The 16845-nt window shown below is 59.3% G+C and overlaps 1 protein-coding gene across 2 annotated transcripts in view; it reads right to left on the reverse strand.

Moving 5' to 3' along the window:
* SH3BP2 (SH3 domain binding protein 2) overlaps positions 1 to 11707 on the reverse strand; it is a 34022-nt gene extending 22315 nt beyond the window's left edge. The window contains exon 1 of one of the 2 annotated variants that reach the window (XM_025437413.3): positions 11571 to 11707. The gene's annotated coding sequence lies outside the window, so the exon portion shown is untranslated. Of the gene's footprint in view, positions 1 to 9619; positions 9702 to 11570 lie in introns of those variants that run through there. The other variant, XM_035714184.2, reaches the window with a different exon arrangement.
* Between the last annotated feature and the right edge of the window lie 5138 nt (positions 11708 to 16845).

A 16845-nucleotide genomic window follows, 5' to 3' on the forward strand; every position in this document is an offset into this window, starting at 1 on the left:
CAGAAAGCAAGCACCAAGGACCTCTCGCCCCGTCCTCACCCTGACGAGGCTGATGCCCCTTGGTCTCCATGGCATCCAGTTCAGGAGCCTCATTTGTTGAATTAAACCACTCATCTTGCCTCAAGTACCTCAACTTCTCCATCCGTGGGGGCTTCTGGCACCCACCAAGCAGGGCCTGGACCCCTCCCAGAGTGACTTCTTCCAGCCTGTGTCCTTATCCACAAGGCAAGGCTGGTGACCGTCACTGACGAGCAGCACCTTCACACCCCAAGAACCTGCTGGGCCATGCCCGAGGCATAGGGCTGCCCAACACTGCTGCTGACCTTCCAGGGGCCAAGGGAATATGGTTGGCCAGGAGATCTGCTCAGCACCTTGGTCAGGATACCCAGAAACAGAGAGCATCTGGGTCAGAGACAAGCTGACTTCTGGCCACACAAGGAACCAACAGAGAGCAAGTCTTCCCCAAATTCAGCCTATTCTACCTCTGTCCTTCCCAGGTCACTATGCTTGGTGCTAAGGTCATGCCACACTGACACCCTATTTTGCGGGAAAGCACAAGGCTCCAGCAGACACTCCCGGTGCTGGGTGGTAGGCCTGCCTCCCTAGCCAGACAGGGCCTGCCTGGTCCCACCCCCAAAAGAGGCCTAGTTCCTGCCACCAGCCCCAGGCTGGCCTCCTCAGGGTCAACCAGACCCTCCTGGGGATACCTCTGTCACCTGCATATTCCCAGGGGACAGCTTCCCCACTTGCTGAGGCCAAGGCATGGGGGGTCATGAGGCTAGTATGCTTTCCTTCTTGTAGTCCCCTCTTCTTACGGAAAGCCAAACTAGTGGGCTGGGGCGGGGACTAGAATGTTCACCCTGCGCCAGTGTATCAGCCCCATGGCCTACTTGGTTCCCCACTGCTCAAGGATACACACTCCCCTGTATCCCAGGGTGGAAGTACAGGATAAGTGGGCTTTGGCGTGGCCACCCGGCCAGCACTGCCCCAGGGACCCAGAGCCACCTCGCCCACACTACCCAGCCTGGCATTGCCTGCCAAGGCTAGCTCTAAGAGGGGCAGGAGGAAGAGACGGAGGAGCCCTCAAGCCTCCTCTCAGGAAGGACAGTGGTTCCCACCTGGGCAGAACCCATATCGGCCCAGAGGGCAACCAGAAGAGAGCTGGAGCTGTGAGGAGGCATCGGGCACCGGGCAGAAAGATTGCAGGGTGCAGGTGTATGCCAGCCTGTCCTGATGGGGCTCAGAGTCTGCTTCTGTCTTACTCACATCCAAGGCCCAGGGGGAGCCCAGTCAGGAGACATTCGGCTACAAGCTCCCACTCTGAGCCCTGCTCACTGCTGCCAGTTCCCACAGGGGGAGGGGAGCTGGTGCTTACCTCAGAACGAGGTCTGGCAAGAAGCAAAACTCAAGGCCTCAGTCTCCATCCTAACACGGGCTGTCCCAAGAGCTGGAGGGCTCAGCAGCGCAAGCAGTGCTAAGGCCAGGTGCTCCATGCTAGGGCTATGTGGACAGGCAGGTCCACACTTCAGCAGAGGTTCAAATGAAGCCAAGGATCAGGCAGCTAGATATTCCAGGAATAATATCTCCATCAGAAAGGTGGGTGCCCTACAGAGCCATGGCCAAGCCCCACTGGATAGCGAAGAAAACTGAGAAGGAGGGGCCAGAGGATGGTCTTTGTTGTCTACCACTGGGCTGGGCTGGGCAGCAGTCATGGGGGCCTGATCTCTCCTGCACGTGGCATTACCCTAATCCCCAAGTTGTCTTGGTACTGGCACAGAGGGAGGCAGTCAGGGCACTGCCACCTGCCAGAAAACAGCGCATCCTTCACCCTGGGATCCAAGCTGGCCTCACCCTTCATCTGGGGCTCCCAATCTGCTGGGGAGGCAGCCACCTCTGACTCACATCCTTGTGACAACTATTCCACTCAGACATGGTGACACATCAGCCAGGTCCTGGGAGCAATCTTCCACATGAAGTAGCCAAGCAAGGAAATCACATGGAGGGTGTCTTAGGAAGCAGCTAGTGCAAAGGGCCTGGGGTTGGGGTAGGAGGAGGCATGCATCTTCAGACAAGAGGGACAAAAGCAGGCTTATTCCAGAACTGTTTGTCAGGGCCACCTGCCCAGCTGAATGTGGATGAGATCTCAGACCTGCTCCTAGGCTGAGCTCCCAGGCCAGGGTCCCATTTAGGCCTAGGGTCCTGTCCTGGCTTCTGGGCACATGGTACAAGTCACTTCACACCTTCAGCCTCACTTCTTCATTTCCCAAATGAGCTTGTTGCTAATGGCACCTTGAAGACTAAAGAAGACAGCTCCAGGAATTCTGACACAGACCCTTGGCCCAGCAGTTGGTCTCAGGGTCTCTGAGCATCGAGGGTCCTGGCTCAGCCCAGATCTCAGCACCAGGGAAAGGTGACAAGAAGGGAACACAGTGGGAATATGAAGGCTGTGAAGCTTCCTCTAGGGTGGGATGGGAGTAGAGGAAGCAGCCAGAGAGACCCAGCCCACTGCTCCAGAGGTGAGCCATGAGGGGTGCACTGTACGGACAGTCACGTGTGCCCAGGCCAGGTCAAGGCAGCTGTATGAGCCCTCCACACTGGCAGCCACTTTCCAAGTCATCTCAGACTGAGCCATCAGGGACACAGCCACAAGCCCCGCAGTCGTGGCTGCTCTGCCCTCTGCCCCACTGCCCATCTCGTTGGTATCCTTCCTGCCACGGCGGCCTCCCTCGGATGGCAGGAAGCCACGGCCCTCTTCAGCACTTTACCTTTCTCCAGGACAGGGTCCCTAAAAGCACCAAGGCCCAGGGGCAGGAGGTGTGGTCTCCAATCTGGATCCTCTGGCCAGGGGACTGACCCTTGCGGGTCCCTGGAGCACTCAGTCACCAAAAGACCAGGTTACCACTGTCCAGCGGAGCTCTGGCCTCCCGCTCCCCCAGCCCCTGCCAGAACCCAGCACTGGGAGTCCACACAGCAGAGCCCTTTCCCTGCTTGTTTCAACATTGTAGAGTGAGGTCTCTCTTCTGTTTTAATCCATGTGCTCTTATCCTTTCATCCCTGACACTACTGTTCTTAAGCTGTTCTCAAACCATGTTTGTCTCCGATGCTATTGATCAGCTTTGACTCCTTGAGGTTTTTATTTTATTGCATTGTCTTTTGCTTTTGGTCACATTTTACTCAGTAAAGTTCAGCTTGGCCTCAGTTCTCACACTTGGGCCGGGTCTTACCCGCTTCCTGGCTATCCCCTGGGGTCACCCCCTGGCCAGGAGAGGGGGGCACCCTAGTGAACAGGCCAACCCCCCTGCCTGGGCCACAGTGGGTAGGGCCGGGGTGGGGAGAGCAAGCTACAGCCACTCCTTGGCCTGGCCCGGGTCTCTGGCTGGACAGAGACAAGGAGCCAGAGACAGGCCCAGAAGGCAGGGAGCTAGAAAGAGGCCAGAGGAAGAGGCCAGAGAGAGGGGCTGAAGGGGGAAGGAGGACCAGGCCAGCCCCCCCACACCCCGGGAGAGGAACCGAGAGCAGCGTGTTCCTCCTCTGCCTTGGGAACCCCGGGCCTGGGCGCTGGACAAGATGACTCACAGCTGCTGGCTCCTGCCTGTGCCCCTCATCACAGGCCCACAGGGAGACCAGGCTGTTCCCAGGCGTCCTCACACTGCCCCATTGTTCAGAGGCCCAGTGAGGAAAAAAGCCTGGCAGGGGCCCAGGTTGGCCAGTCTCCCCTGCCCCTCCCAGTGTAGGCGAGGTGAGAGGGGGGTCCTCCATCCAGCCATCCTGCTGTCCTCCACACCGTCCCCTTCCCCAGGCTAGCTGTCCTGTGAGACTGCACCCCAGGCCCAGCCTCCCACTCCCCACACCCCCATGCCATCCGGGGTCTGGGCCACTGTCCCAGCCGCAGCAGAGGGGGTTCCCAAAGGCGACTGCACTCAGGCTGAAGTCCAAGATCCTCAGCCAGCTGGTGCTCCAGCACACTGCACACCTCCTACACCGCTGTCCTGACCTCCTCATACTGTCTCCACTTGATGAACTCCTGCCTGGCCTTGGGACCCAGCTCAGATCATCCAAGACACTCTCTGAGGCCCCACAGTCAGGCTGGGTAGTGGTTCCTTAGGGGTCCCCAGGCAGTCTGGACATTCTCAGAACCAGTTGGGCTGGAAACGAGGGCCTCTGGTGGGAGCTTACCTAGGGTGATCCCTGGTGGCTGCCTAGGGATCCCAGGCCAGGCCCTTCCTGAGGAGTGAGAAGCTCCAGCCAGACCCCCAAACACCACAGCCGCTACTAGTATGAGCCCATGGCCAGAGCTCTCCCTGCTGCCCACTTCCCTACACCCTAGCCCCTGCATAGAGCCTTGGAAATCTTCATCAGGTCCCTGGGGCCAAGTGTCTGCCTCGCCCTGACATCTGCCCCTTGGGGCAGCATGAACAGCACTCTCATCTAGCATTCAGTCTGAGGCTCCCAGAGGTGTGGAGGCTTCTGGTGGTCAGCAGAGCCAAGAAGCAAGCTCTTGGGTGCCAGCCCCTAAGGCCTCCCCCTGGCCCGGAACCTGCCACAAGGCTGGGGCAGACTGCACCAAGTTGGGGGGTCCAGCTCGGTGGGTGCTCTAGGAGACCCTCCCCTTCTCCAGGGACACAGCCAGGGGGTCACAGCTCTGTGGGCCGGAAAAACTGGCAAAGAAGATTGGGATGGGGGGTGTGCACAGTCAGTACCACCAAGTCTGCCTCAGCAGAGTCACCAACTCCGTCCTGGTCAGTGGACCCCGTCCCCAGCCACCTGCTAGCCTCCTGCAGGCCTGACCTCACCCCCCTACATCAACCCATGCTTCCCCACAGCCATTGTGCAGGGGGAGAGGGCCTGCGGGAGCCTCTCCAGGCCAACCCCTGCTCAAGACCCTCCCATGCCCTGGGGCCTGACCTCTGCAGGCCCTCTGCCTCCTCCAGGCCATTCCTTTATAGCCTCCACACCAGCCCACCTTTCGTCCTTTTCCCTGCCTCCACCTCAAGGAGGCCCCACCATGGATAATTCCCAAGGCACCTCCCATGCCACTCTTGGGTACTGCCCACCAGCAGGGCCAGGACCACAGGGCCAGCCACCCCGGAGGGCTCCATGCAGGTCTTTAAGGGGTGCATGACTCGGCATGGAGCCCAGTGGCCTGAGCTTGGAGTGAGGCGGTTTCCCCCCACTTCCCAAGACCCAGCCCCAGAACCGCTGCCCCTGTGGTGCCTGGCTATCAGGAGACTGGGGCTTGGTGCAGGGCCTCCCAGATCCCCTCAGGAGGGGAGGTTCTCTTTCTCAACCCTCTTCCTTCCCCAGCAACTTCCTGCCCCACAGTGGGCTCGGCTACCACCGACCACAGCATTTCACCCTCTAGTCACAGTCTCAGGACAATGGGAAGACTGGTTTCAGAGAGCTCCGACCCCAGGTGGCAAAGCTTTGGAGGCCAGGCACCCAGGATCCCAGAAAGGGTGGGGGCCTTGGAGACAGGCTCCATTCTTTGCTCCATAGTGGACCCCAAGAACTGCTCACTGTTCCCCGACCCCGGGGATTCTCACTGTACCCCACCACCAGACCAGAGACAGATCCCTGACAGAAAAGCCAGGTAGTGCCCTCCCCTGGGAGCTGCAGCCCATGGTCTGGAACCAAACTGGTCTGGGGGGAGGTTATCACGTCTCCTGCCCCCATGACCCACCCCCACATAGCTCGCTGTGACAGGGAGCTGGCACTGGGGATCCTGGCCCTGGCCTGTAGCAGGTGCACAGCATCATGATAAGGTCCCTCAGAGGAGCATATTGCTCCTGAGCGGATGTGAGAGAAGACAGGAGGCAGAGGGGAGGAGGACCGTGTGGGGGAACGGTGACCAGCTGGGGATACAACACAGACAAGGCCCTGGCATGCGGTCGGGAGCAGGGCAGCTGTGCAGGGCGGCTGCAGCCTGTGCCTCTAGCGCCAAGCACCATCAGCCCCGACAAGAGCTGGGGGGTCAGCAGGGAGGCCTTGGTGGCCTGACACCAACCACTGGGGCTCTGAGGCCAGGTCACTACCAAGCACCCTGCTCAGCCCCAGATGACCACCTTGCATTCTCAGAGGTTTAAGGCCTGACAGTGACTAGCAGTGGGAAATCACCTCCCATCTTGGGCTGAGTGGTAGGAGACACAGCCACTCCACCTTCTGCCTGCCCAGCTGACCACTGACCTGCCTGTCAGGGCCTGGATCCCCGTGCTACATCTGCCCTGCCGTGAGGGGACCCAGGGAGTTGGCACAAACTGCTCATCCCTTTCTGGCCCCAAATAGGAGGAGCGGAAGCGGCTGCATCAGGGAGAGATGTTGTTCCTGACGTTGTTCAGGAAACAAGGTGGGCGCTGAGTTTCTGGCATACCTCCCTCTCGCTCTGACACTAGGCAGTCCTCCTCACACCTGTCCAGTTGGGGCCTCTAGGTCCTTCCTCATAGTTGTCCTGCTGATTGCACATCCAACTCTGGTGGCCCCCCTAGGGGACTGGCTTCCTGGGACTCAAAGACCAGGTTCCCAGAGTGGCCTGTAGTTCAGGGGAGCCCAGGCTGACCTCAGCCTTGGCCCTAACATATGTCTCTAGGAAGGAATAGCCACAGAGAAAGGAACCACTTCCAGTTACGGTGGGGACCCAAGGATACCCCAGCTCAGTGTCCCATCTGTGCCATGCTGGGACCACTGAGGGCCTCTGCAGCCCATGGCTGGGCCCGGGTGGCCGGCTGGGCTGTGGGGCTACAATGGAAAGCTTTCAGCAAGGTTGTGGCACAACCACCCCTGATTATCTGATTGGCAACTCCGCCAAGCTGGGTGGCAGAGGCCTTCAAAGATGACAGAGCACATTTGTGTCAGACGCTGAGCAGACAGTTAAATGTAGGCAGGTAGCAACAAGCCAACCTTAAAGAAGGCCCGGCCCCGCCCGCAGAGACCTGCCCATCCGCTGGCCCTTCAGGCCTTCAGGAGTTTCTGTGATGCTCCTCAGGGGACTTCCCACTGGGAGAGCCTACATGCACCCTCCCCACCTCTGTGCCAGGTCTAGGTGGGCAGTATCACTCAGATATGGCCCTGTCCTTTGAGAGTTCTCAGCTGGGCAGGGGAAGGCAGGGAGGTGAACATGATGACCAAGGAGTGGAGTGGGGGGCCCAGAGGAGGCACCCAGATGGGGGGGGTGGCAAGCAAGGGTCCCCCAAGCACCAAGCAGGACAGATACTTAGGCTTTTCATTAAATGGCTTAAAAAAAAGAGATTTTATTTATTTATTTGAGATGAAGGGGGAGCATGATGAGCAAGGGGAGGGACAGAGGGAGAGGGAGAGCAAGTTCCCTGCTTAGCAGGGAACTCAACTGGGGGCTCGATCCCAGGACACTGAGATCACGACCTGAGCTAAAGGCAGACGCTCACCCACTGAGCCCCCCAGGAGCCCTCATTACACTGCTTCTGAGGGAGGCTGGCAGGGTGGGCCAAGGGCTGAGCGGCTACCTGTGGCATCTGCAAGTTTTGCCCTCCAGCCTGTAGGCCTGCCTACTCCTGGGGCCTGTGCTAACCTGGGACTGGTGCACAGAGCACCCAGCACATACGGAGCAGCAGAGGGTGGGGGTAATAGCTTTCTAAAGGATTCCACCTCTGCTTCAGAGGCAAGAGCTAGAGCAGAGAGAGTGGCAAGCTGCCCAGGCCCCCAGCCAGAGCCTCATGTTGACCGTGGGAGCATGCCACAGCCCCATCCTGGCCTCCTGGGCCCCAAGGCTGACCTCTGACCTTCTGCCACTTCGCTGGGGGCAGCCAGCAGTGAGGGCTAGAGAATGACCGGCTCTTACTGCAGCTCAGGGCAGTAGGTGGGGCCTCAGGCAGCTCAGGATAGGAGGCCACGTGTCTCTGGAAGATGACAGAACAGGGTTGCTGGATTGCAACATCACCTCAGGAGAGGCTGGAGCACATCCTCAAAATGGAGCGGTCTGTGAGGGGCCAAGGGCCGGGAGGCCTTGCTTGGGCCTGGGGTGCTGCTTTGCTGGGGCTCCTCAAGGGCCTTAGGATGCCTACAGGGAGGGCTCAGTGGCAGCATCTCATTTACATTCCCCAAGGATACAGGAGTTAGAACTGGTTTTACCCTATTTCACAAGGAGGGAACTAGAGTGTCGAGGACGCAGGCTGCTCTGTGCTGGTAGGGAGGCTGCCCTCTGCCTCCTGACAGAGGCTCTGTGCCAGCCCGAGAAGCCCCCAGGAAGCCTGTGGGCCCACAGGAGAACCCACACCATCACAGCGCACACACCACCTCTGGGGCTGTCACGCATCAGTGTGGCTGACCCCGGCGGGGGGGGGGGTACTCACTCCCTCTGCAGGCTCCAGCAGGCAGGCACCCACACCCCACCCAGTGGCCTGGAACAGGCATGCTTGGCAGGAGGCCATCCCCTCCCTGGGCTCAGCAAGCGCGCAATAAACATCTGATTCACAAGGAAATGGAGGGCACTTCTCGGAACCAGAGTAGGGCCACAGGGGATAGGGTGTGGATATCACAGGGGTGCTTTTCAACTCCTCAGACCCCCTTGACCTCCCCAGGACACTGACTCCAGTGACCGAGCAAGCTCACACCATGCTAGGAGACCAGCTGGCAAAGAGTGCTAGAACCCGACATGGAAAAAAAGACAAATAAAAAACCTGAGATGGCCAGCCCACAGGGGCCAAGGGTCAGTCACTGCTGGACCTTGGGCCAGGAGTGAAGGAAACACCAGTCCTGCCAGCAGGTTCCATCATGGTCTATAATCTGGGACAGGGGTGAGCTGGGGGTGACCATTCAGATGGCCTTGGGGCTGGAACCTCAGAATCTCTGGTGCCTGGGCAGACCAAAGGAGGTGAAGGGGGACCTTTATCGCCTTGAGCAGAGTAAGGTCCACCCTAATGAGAGCCCAGCCGGGGCTGGCATTTCACTTGTATTGTTCCTAGCGTTAAGGAGCAGCTCGGAGCCTGGCCTCCAAGGCCAAATCCATCAGTGTGACCCAGAGCCAGGGGCTTCTATCACCTGAGGACCAGGAAGGATGTCTCACTAAGGAGGCTCAGGTCTCCTGGTATCATCCTGTCCACCCTCTCATGCACAGGCCCTTGGGGGTGGTGAGGAGGGGGTCAGGCAGCGCCACTGGGCCTGCCCACCCGAGGCTACACAGAGCCCAGAATGTTTTCCCCACTACCTTTGGGATGTAGGTGGCCCACATATGGCTCCCCAGCCCATGAATGTCAGGGCCACTGGAGAGATCCGGAGGCCTTTTGGAGATAGGCTGCTGACCTCGGGGGGAAGACTTCACAGCATTCTGAGAGCCCCTCCCGCTGCCTCCCAGGCCCCCTGCCCCTTATTACATCGCCACCATCGCCTGGTCCATGTCCTCACCTTACCCAGCGCACACCAGGCCATTGTGGTCAAACTGGTCTGCCACTCTCCCCACTGCCAAGGCTTTGGCTCAGTCAGTCCCTCGCTCCATGGCTGTCACCAGGGCTCAGAGAGCAGCCCTCCTCCTCTCTGCAAACCCTGCATCCACAGGCCACCAGCAACCCACCTTGCCCAGCCAGGCTGCCCGGGGCTGGTCCTGCTCCCTGGGGTTATTTAAGGACCACATACGCCCGTGCCTGGGACTTACTTAGGTCATCAAGCCTCAGTGTCTCACCACAGAGCTCTAAGAACAGACGTCAGGAGGATCCAAGTGGCTCCCAATCCTGGCCACTCCTGATAGATGCAGGCCTTTGCCTCGAGACCCAAGTGGGCGGGGACTTGGAGCCTGCCCTTTGCCCTAGGCCTCTCCTTGTGTGACCTCACCCTTGCTGTCCAGTCTAGAGGACCAGTGAAAGCACCCCCAGTGGCTCAGTCACTGAACACCAACCACTTGCCACCACTGGCCCCTTGTCTGCGGATGAGGTAGACACTCAACCCCCACGCTCCAGACAAAAAAACCAAGGCTCATTAGCGAGAGACCTTCTGGCCAAAATCATATAGCTGATACATGGGGGTGACCAAGTTCAAACCCAGGACCCCACCCCTCTGTGACCTAGCTGGGCCACTTGGTCCGTATTCCCTCAGATCTCTTGTTCTCAGGGCTGCAGATGTGCCTGCATCCACATCGGGGGGAGGGATGGCAGGGGCTACCTCAGCACCTTACTTCCCCCTGTCCACGTGAACAGGAAGGAAAGGCCAAAACAGGTTTGCATCCCACCTACCCACCTCCTATCTCTCCCAGGCCAGCCTCCTTGGTGGGTTCTTTCCTGACTCTGCAGGCCTGAGGAACTCCCTGAAAGGGCCAGGACCTGGCAGCACCCCTCTTCCCAGACAGTTGACAGGGGCTGCCCTGGACCATCTATCTGTCTGCCCCCCTGCCTGCTCCCTCTGCCCAGGGTCTGCTCCAATATGGGACAGAGTCAAGTTACAGGAGTGGGGGGAGGGAGGGAGCTAGTGATTTCAGGAGGTGATGGAGCCCAGCTCCCTCCTCTGCTTCTGAAAAGCCTGGCCCAGAGAGGACAGGGGGCTGAACTGAGGCCACACTGAGTCTGTGCTGAGCTGCATATGACCCTAGAATTCTGCATCCACTCCAGGATTTGCCATGTTTCCTCAGCCCTCCGACCACTGAGAAAAAATTTGACAACTTTCATCATCACCACCGTTGCAAGTAACATCTCCTGAGCCTACTTTGTTTTGGGGACTGGCTAGATGCCGCAGAAGCAAGATCACATGTGTGCCATGCACAAGGGCACCCTAGCAGTCCCACAGAGTGCCCTCATCTCAGGCCGGGGCCGCTTCTGAGGGGTGTTTTACATCCTATGGCCATCCAGGCCGCAGGCACAGACATCACCAGCATTGGCAGATGAAAAAATGAAGGCACAGAGAGAGGCTGTGAGGCACTCATGGTCACAGAAGGTGGCAGAGGGAGTGGGCTCCAACTGACCACTGCAGCAGGGCTAAGTCCCCAACACCCAGAGGAAGCAGACTAGGTCAGCACCATTTCTCAGGGAAGCCAAGGCCCAGAGCAGCAGGAAACAGCTGGGTTGCTGGGAGGGACCCAGCCCTCATGCCAGGGTCCATCCCCAACCCTGAGCTCTCCCATCCCCTCTGCCATCCTCTCTGATTGTCACTGTTCCAAGTTCCACTTGCAGACTCCCCAGGCCACGGGGCTATCCGTCACTCACACTTCAGTGTGAATCAGCTCCCAGAGGCAGCTTTCCTCCTACCTTTGTTGAGTGGGCTGAGGCAAGGGAAGTTTGGATTTCCAGGACGGGTAGGGGGAAATCCCCCCCCCACCCCAGCCTTCAGAGTCCCGGTCCAGGGGATTGCATGTGGTGGGGGCGGGGGGGGGGGACGTGGGGGGTGCCGTGCAGCCCATGAGCCCCAGGGGCCTGGAGAAGCGGGGAAGGGGCGGGGAGCAGAAGGACATGAGAGACGCGGGACAGACGCCACGCCGCCGCTCTCCACCCCTAGGCCTCCGGGGCACACCGAGCGCGCACCCGACCCCGCACGCTTCCCCGGGCAGCGGAGCCGAGGGCCTTGGCCCCGGGGACCCCGGCCAGTCCGGGGGACGCGATCGCGCCCCGCCAGTGCCTTACCCGCGAGGCTCTGCTCCCGGCCCGCGGGCCCTCCGTCCCGGCGGCGGCTCCCGGCTCCGCCGCCAGGCTCTCCTGCCCGCCCGGCCCGCAGCCAGGCAGCTGGGGCCCACCCGGGTCCGCCCGGGTCCGCCCCGGTCCGCCCCGTCGGCCTGGCCACGCCCCCTCCGGGCCCGCCCCAACTAGGCCCCGCCCCCATCGGCCTGGTCCCGCCTCCCGGGCTCCGGGCCCCGCCCCCATCTGCCGGCCCCGCTGCTCCCAGTCCCCGCGCGGCCGCGCGAGGAGCCGCGTTCTCTCCCCGCCTCGGCTCCCAGGGAGGAGGAGGCCGGCGGCCGCTGGCGGCGTGAACAGCGCACAGTAGGTGCTCAGTAAATTCAGGCTACTGAACGAATGAGCCGTGTTTCTGTTCCCTGTGCGAGACCGTGCCCGGGACACCCGGTGGTCCTCCTGGAAGTGGCGTTGCCCACCCCCATCCCCCCATTTTGATCCTGCAGAAGGAGGCTCTGTGTCCCTGACCCCACCCCTGCCTCTGGAGTCTGATTCTGACTAGGAGGTGTGGGCAGGGGCACGGAATGAACCCTTCCTGACAGAGGAGGTACTTGCTGGGAAGTGAACCACTGGAACCTCGCCCTTGTGGGGAAGGAGCCTCCCTTGCACTTTCAGGTGCTTCCAAACCGAGACATGCGCTCTCTTGGACCCCGGGTCTGGCTCAGGATACTTTTCACTTTGCCTCCTGGGAAGCTCCCAACCGACAAGGCCCCTCCGCGCACTTGAGGAAGGGAGGGGGTACTGCAGTACAGTTTTATTTTTTTTTAAGATTTTATTTATATATTCATGAGAGACACACACAGAGAGGCAGAGAGAGAAGCAGGCTCCACGAAGGGAGCGGGACTTGGGACTCGGTTCCCTGGTCCCCAGGATCACACCCTGGGCTGAAGGCGGCGCTAAACCGCTGAGCCACTGGGGCTGCCCCTCCTGCAGTACAGTTTTAGACCTTGTTTAAGGGGCGGAGGCTTAGTGGAGGAAGGGGGTTTAGCAAGTCTCCTAGGGGAAGGGCCTTCCAGAGAGGAAGTAGCTCCCCACCCCTTAAGGTAGGCAAAGTGAGCAGTGAAGAGAGTAAAGTGTTCTAGGGAGAGGAAGCAAGGCCTGCAAGCTAGTAGGTGAGTGGAGCCTTCTGGGGAAGGCGTCCATTGCTTAGGGCATGAGGAGCAGGAGGCAAGGCTCATCCCCATGAGGAGTGGGGGTTGGATCCTGGTCCCGGAGCCTGGGAAGCTGTGAGCAGAAGAAGGATGGGACCTGGCTGGAGGCCTGAAGGGCAGTAGAGGGTGAGCGTCACCCCAGTGGGAGTTCAAGATCTGCCTCTCTGTTGCACTGGGCATGACAGCCAGAGTCCAACAGGGAAATGGCTGGACTGGCTGCTCTGAAGGAGGCAGGGATGGGAGCATCCAGAGGCTGGGTTTAGGTCATGCTGAGGCTGAGGTCCCTGAGGGTCCTAAGGAGAGGTAGCCAGGCAAGGTAGGTGCCAGGTTGTAGCTGGACAGAGCTTAGGCACATCACTGTCCTCCTGTCCCAGAGCTGCCTGGCAATGGGTCCCAGGCCCCAGAAAGGGGAGACCTGGCTGCAACAGCTCATGACCCGGCAAGACACATTTGGGGTCAGAAAAGTTACACGGGAGTGTGAGGGGAGTGGGAGAGGCCAGAAAACCAAGTGCCAGGCCCTGAACCCATGCATAGGGGAGAGGCCCGTGTCCACCAGGAGGAGACCAGCATAAAGACAGAACCACTGGAGAGGAGGGGGCAATGTTAGGGAAGGGGTGGCCAGAGGCAAGTAAGTCTATGGGAAAGCCTTTAGCCAACAGGGCTTCAGTTTCTCTATCTGTGAAATGAGGGTGGGGGCCATCTGCTAGAGAGTTGGCAAAAGTTTGGTGGAGGATAGAAGCAAGCAAGGAGCCTAGTACCCCAGCCCTTCAGCCCTCACCGCTGATAGATACTCTCTCTGCTGGCCCAGTACCACCCTCTCTCACCCTGGCCCCCCATCTGTGACTCCACCCACCCACAGCTGAGTCTGGCTCTCCGGGTTGCACATAGACCCCAGAGATTCTGAAATTCTGCCCCTCCAAGCCCACAGAAATGCTGTGGAAGTGACTGGGTCAGCCACCATTAGCATCCCACGTAGTCACTCTTGGAACAGGGCTCCATGTGGAGGAGGCCCAGGGCTGGCTGGGCTGGGCTGGAGCTCCTGATAAAAGTGCTTACCATCTCACAGCTGAACATGTGTGTTTTCTGATGGTTCAGCAGACCAAGTGCCAGCCCTCTGCTGCACCCTGGAGACCCCAAGGTGATATAGGAAAAGCCCCACTCTTGCAGCTCATGGGAAGGAGCAGATACATACACATGTGAGCAGACAACATCTTGTCAACCATGAGTGACCTCTTCCTGGAGTGGGTGGCTGGGGAGGGGGATGGACCGGGAACAGGGTGGAAGAAAGCCAGACATCTGTGCCTCCAGCCAGAGCATGACAGCAGGGGCCAGTTTCAAATGCCACGTTCCCAGGTGACTAATGGCAGAGAGGCCTCATGGCAGAGAGGCCTCATCATCAGGGTCACAGCAAACAGTTGGGACAGACCAAGTGCTCCAGAGATATATCACCTGCAAATGCACATCCGCCTCTGTGTGTGCAGGGCATATCAGCCAAATGGGGAACAGCAGGCAGCCTCCACCTTGGAGAGAATCGAAAACTCACCTTGCTGTTGTCCTTCCTCCACAGCATAAGCCAAGCCTTGGGGAGAGAGGGCATCCTGGCTGGACCTCAGCGCTGCTCAAAGCAGCCTGTCAAGCCAGGGAGTACAGGAGGCAGAGGTCAGAGGAGCTGGGCCCTCAGGGGGTTTCCACAGGAGCCAGCAGGACAGTCACAGGTAAGAAGGAGGCTCTCGACTGCTGGGGAAAGTGTTCAGGCAGGCTGGCCCGGCTCTGAAGGTGAGCAGAATGAGGCAATGAGCTCTGGGTGGCCAGGGGGAGGATGGGGCAGGCCACCGCAGAGCACAACCATATGAAAGGCCCACAAGTGACTCCTGAACTGCACTCAGCGGGGGAGGGCCAAAGAGCAGGGCTAGTCCCTCTGCCACAGCCATCAAGAGGGTAGCCATGGCTGCTGACTTGGTGGGCTGTGCCAGGGCCCAGCACATCTAGAGCAGCTGCAGTCTAGGGGTGGGGTGCGGGGCAGGACTTTGATAAGATTAAGATGGAGTGGGAGGGGGCAAGATCTGCCACCAGCCCAGGGGTCATCCCCCTTCCCAAAGCCTTGGAGCTGCATGAATCCTGACCCTTCCTAAAGTCATGTCACCAGTGCCAGCCTCTGTGCTGACCACCAGGCTTGGCACAGACTTGCCAGGCTCATGATCCAAGGCCCACTCACCATCTCTGCCTGGATATCGCCAAGCATCTCAGGTTTAACACATCCAAAAGCAAGCCCTTCATGTCCTCTGCCCTCCCCATCTCCAGCCTGTGCTTACCCTGTCTGCCTAGAATCCTGCCCCCTCTCAGACCCTACCATACCATCCTCACTCATCTGGTCTCCTGTTCCTGTCCTTGCTTTGCAATATCCGATGTCAGAGGGATTCAGTCACAATGCCAGTTAGATCATGATCCCTCTCTACTCTGGAGCTTCCCAGGGCAAATGCCTGACTTCTCACTGTGGGCATGGACCTGTACAACCCTTCTGTTCTCTCCGAGCACCTCTCCCTGCAAGTGCCCACCTCCAGGAGCCACACTCGCCTTCTGGCTGCTGGGGAAAGAGCCCAGTAAAGAAGGTTGGGTCTCCCACACACCAGGCACATTCCCACCCCAGGGCCTTTGCACTTGCTGTTCCTTCTTAGATGATTCTGACCCCAGATTTCTGTATGGCTCACCTCCTCACTTCCCTCAGTCTCTGTTTTAGCTCCACATTCTTAGATAGTGCTCTCCTCATTTCTCATTTCTCTTTTTAAAGCTGCCCACCATTATGCTCTCTCCCTGCCCATCCTTCTCTGAACCCTTATGTGTGTATATATATATATATTTTTTTTTTTTCTTCCCCTTCCCCTAAACCCCTATGTATTTTTATTGATTCTGGTTGGACCTCACCTGGAGTATCATCTTACAAGGCTGGGACCAGGCATCCTCCTTCCCCAGGGCTTCAGTGCCCTCTGTTACAGAGTAGATGCTCAATAAGTGGTTGATGGATGAGCAGACGAAGGCCTCAAGGGACAGCAGGAAAGGGCAAGTTTACGCAGCTGCTCACCTGGGTGCCCATATCCAGAGGACCCTGGAAGCATCAGCCTCCTCTCCCAGCCCAGCCCCAGGAGCGGCCCTATTGTCATGCCAGGTACCGCCTCACCAGGCTGGCTGTGGGCTGTGGCTGACACCCTGGCAGGCTTACTCCTGGGCCAGGCCAAGGCTGATGGCTGTAGCACTGTACCCTCTGGCAATTTAGCTCCTAGGCGGGAACATGGGGAACCAGTGTCCACCCCATTCTCCTATCCCCCAGGTGAGAGCATTTGGAGCCACCCTGGGCAGGCCCCTGGCCACATGGCCCAGCAGGTGAGGAAGAGGCAGTGATGCTGGGAGGGTGTGTTGATTGCTGGGCTCTTCCAGGGGTCATTCACAGTATGTGCCTGACAAGGGGACAGGCTGGGCAGGAGCTGTCTGCCTTTGGCTCCAGGCCATTTCTGAACCTCCGGCAGGGCCTCCAGTGCTCCCTCACACTGCTTTGCCCTGGGTGGAGGTGGGGATGTCTTTTCCTTTGCTGGAAACAGGGGGACAGCAGTAGAGTGGGAACCAGGGCTGGAGGATGGCAATATAGGCAGCAGAGGTTTACAGGATGCCTGTGTGCTGGGAAGAGATGGGGAGTCTCATTGAGACTCCAAACCAGAGCTCCCAAGCTGGTTTCCCCACTGCCTCCTCACCCTCCTGCATCCGTCCTGAGGACCCAGCTCAGTATCCCTGTCCCAGTCACTAGAGTTCCTGTCCAGATACCCACCCACATCTCAGCCCCCACCTGCCCCATTGCATAGAGCTCGCTGGACTTCCTGGCTCGCACTCCCTCCAGGCAGGGACCCTGGGGGGAGGTCTTGTTGGCCAGGTCTGTATCCCCAGAATCATCCAGAACAGGGCCATGCTCAGAGGCTGCCCTCAGCAGGTGGCACTGTCTGTGGGCCTCTGGGTGGGCCACCAGGATGAGTGCCTGGATGGTGCTCTGCTGCCCCCCGGGCCCTGGCATGGCCATATGAGACAGGGTGTAG

Source organism: Canis lupus, chromosome 3, assembly GCF_003254725.2.
Source record: "Canis lupus dingo isolate Sandy chromosome 3, ASM325472v2, whole genome shotgun sequence".
In the NCBI taxonomy this organism is placed as follows: Eukaryota; Metazoa; Chordata; class Mammalia; order Carnivora; family Canidae; genus Canis; species Canis lupus.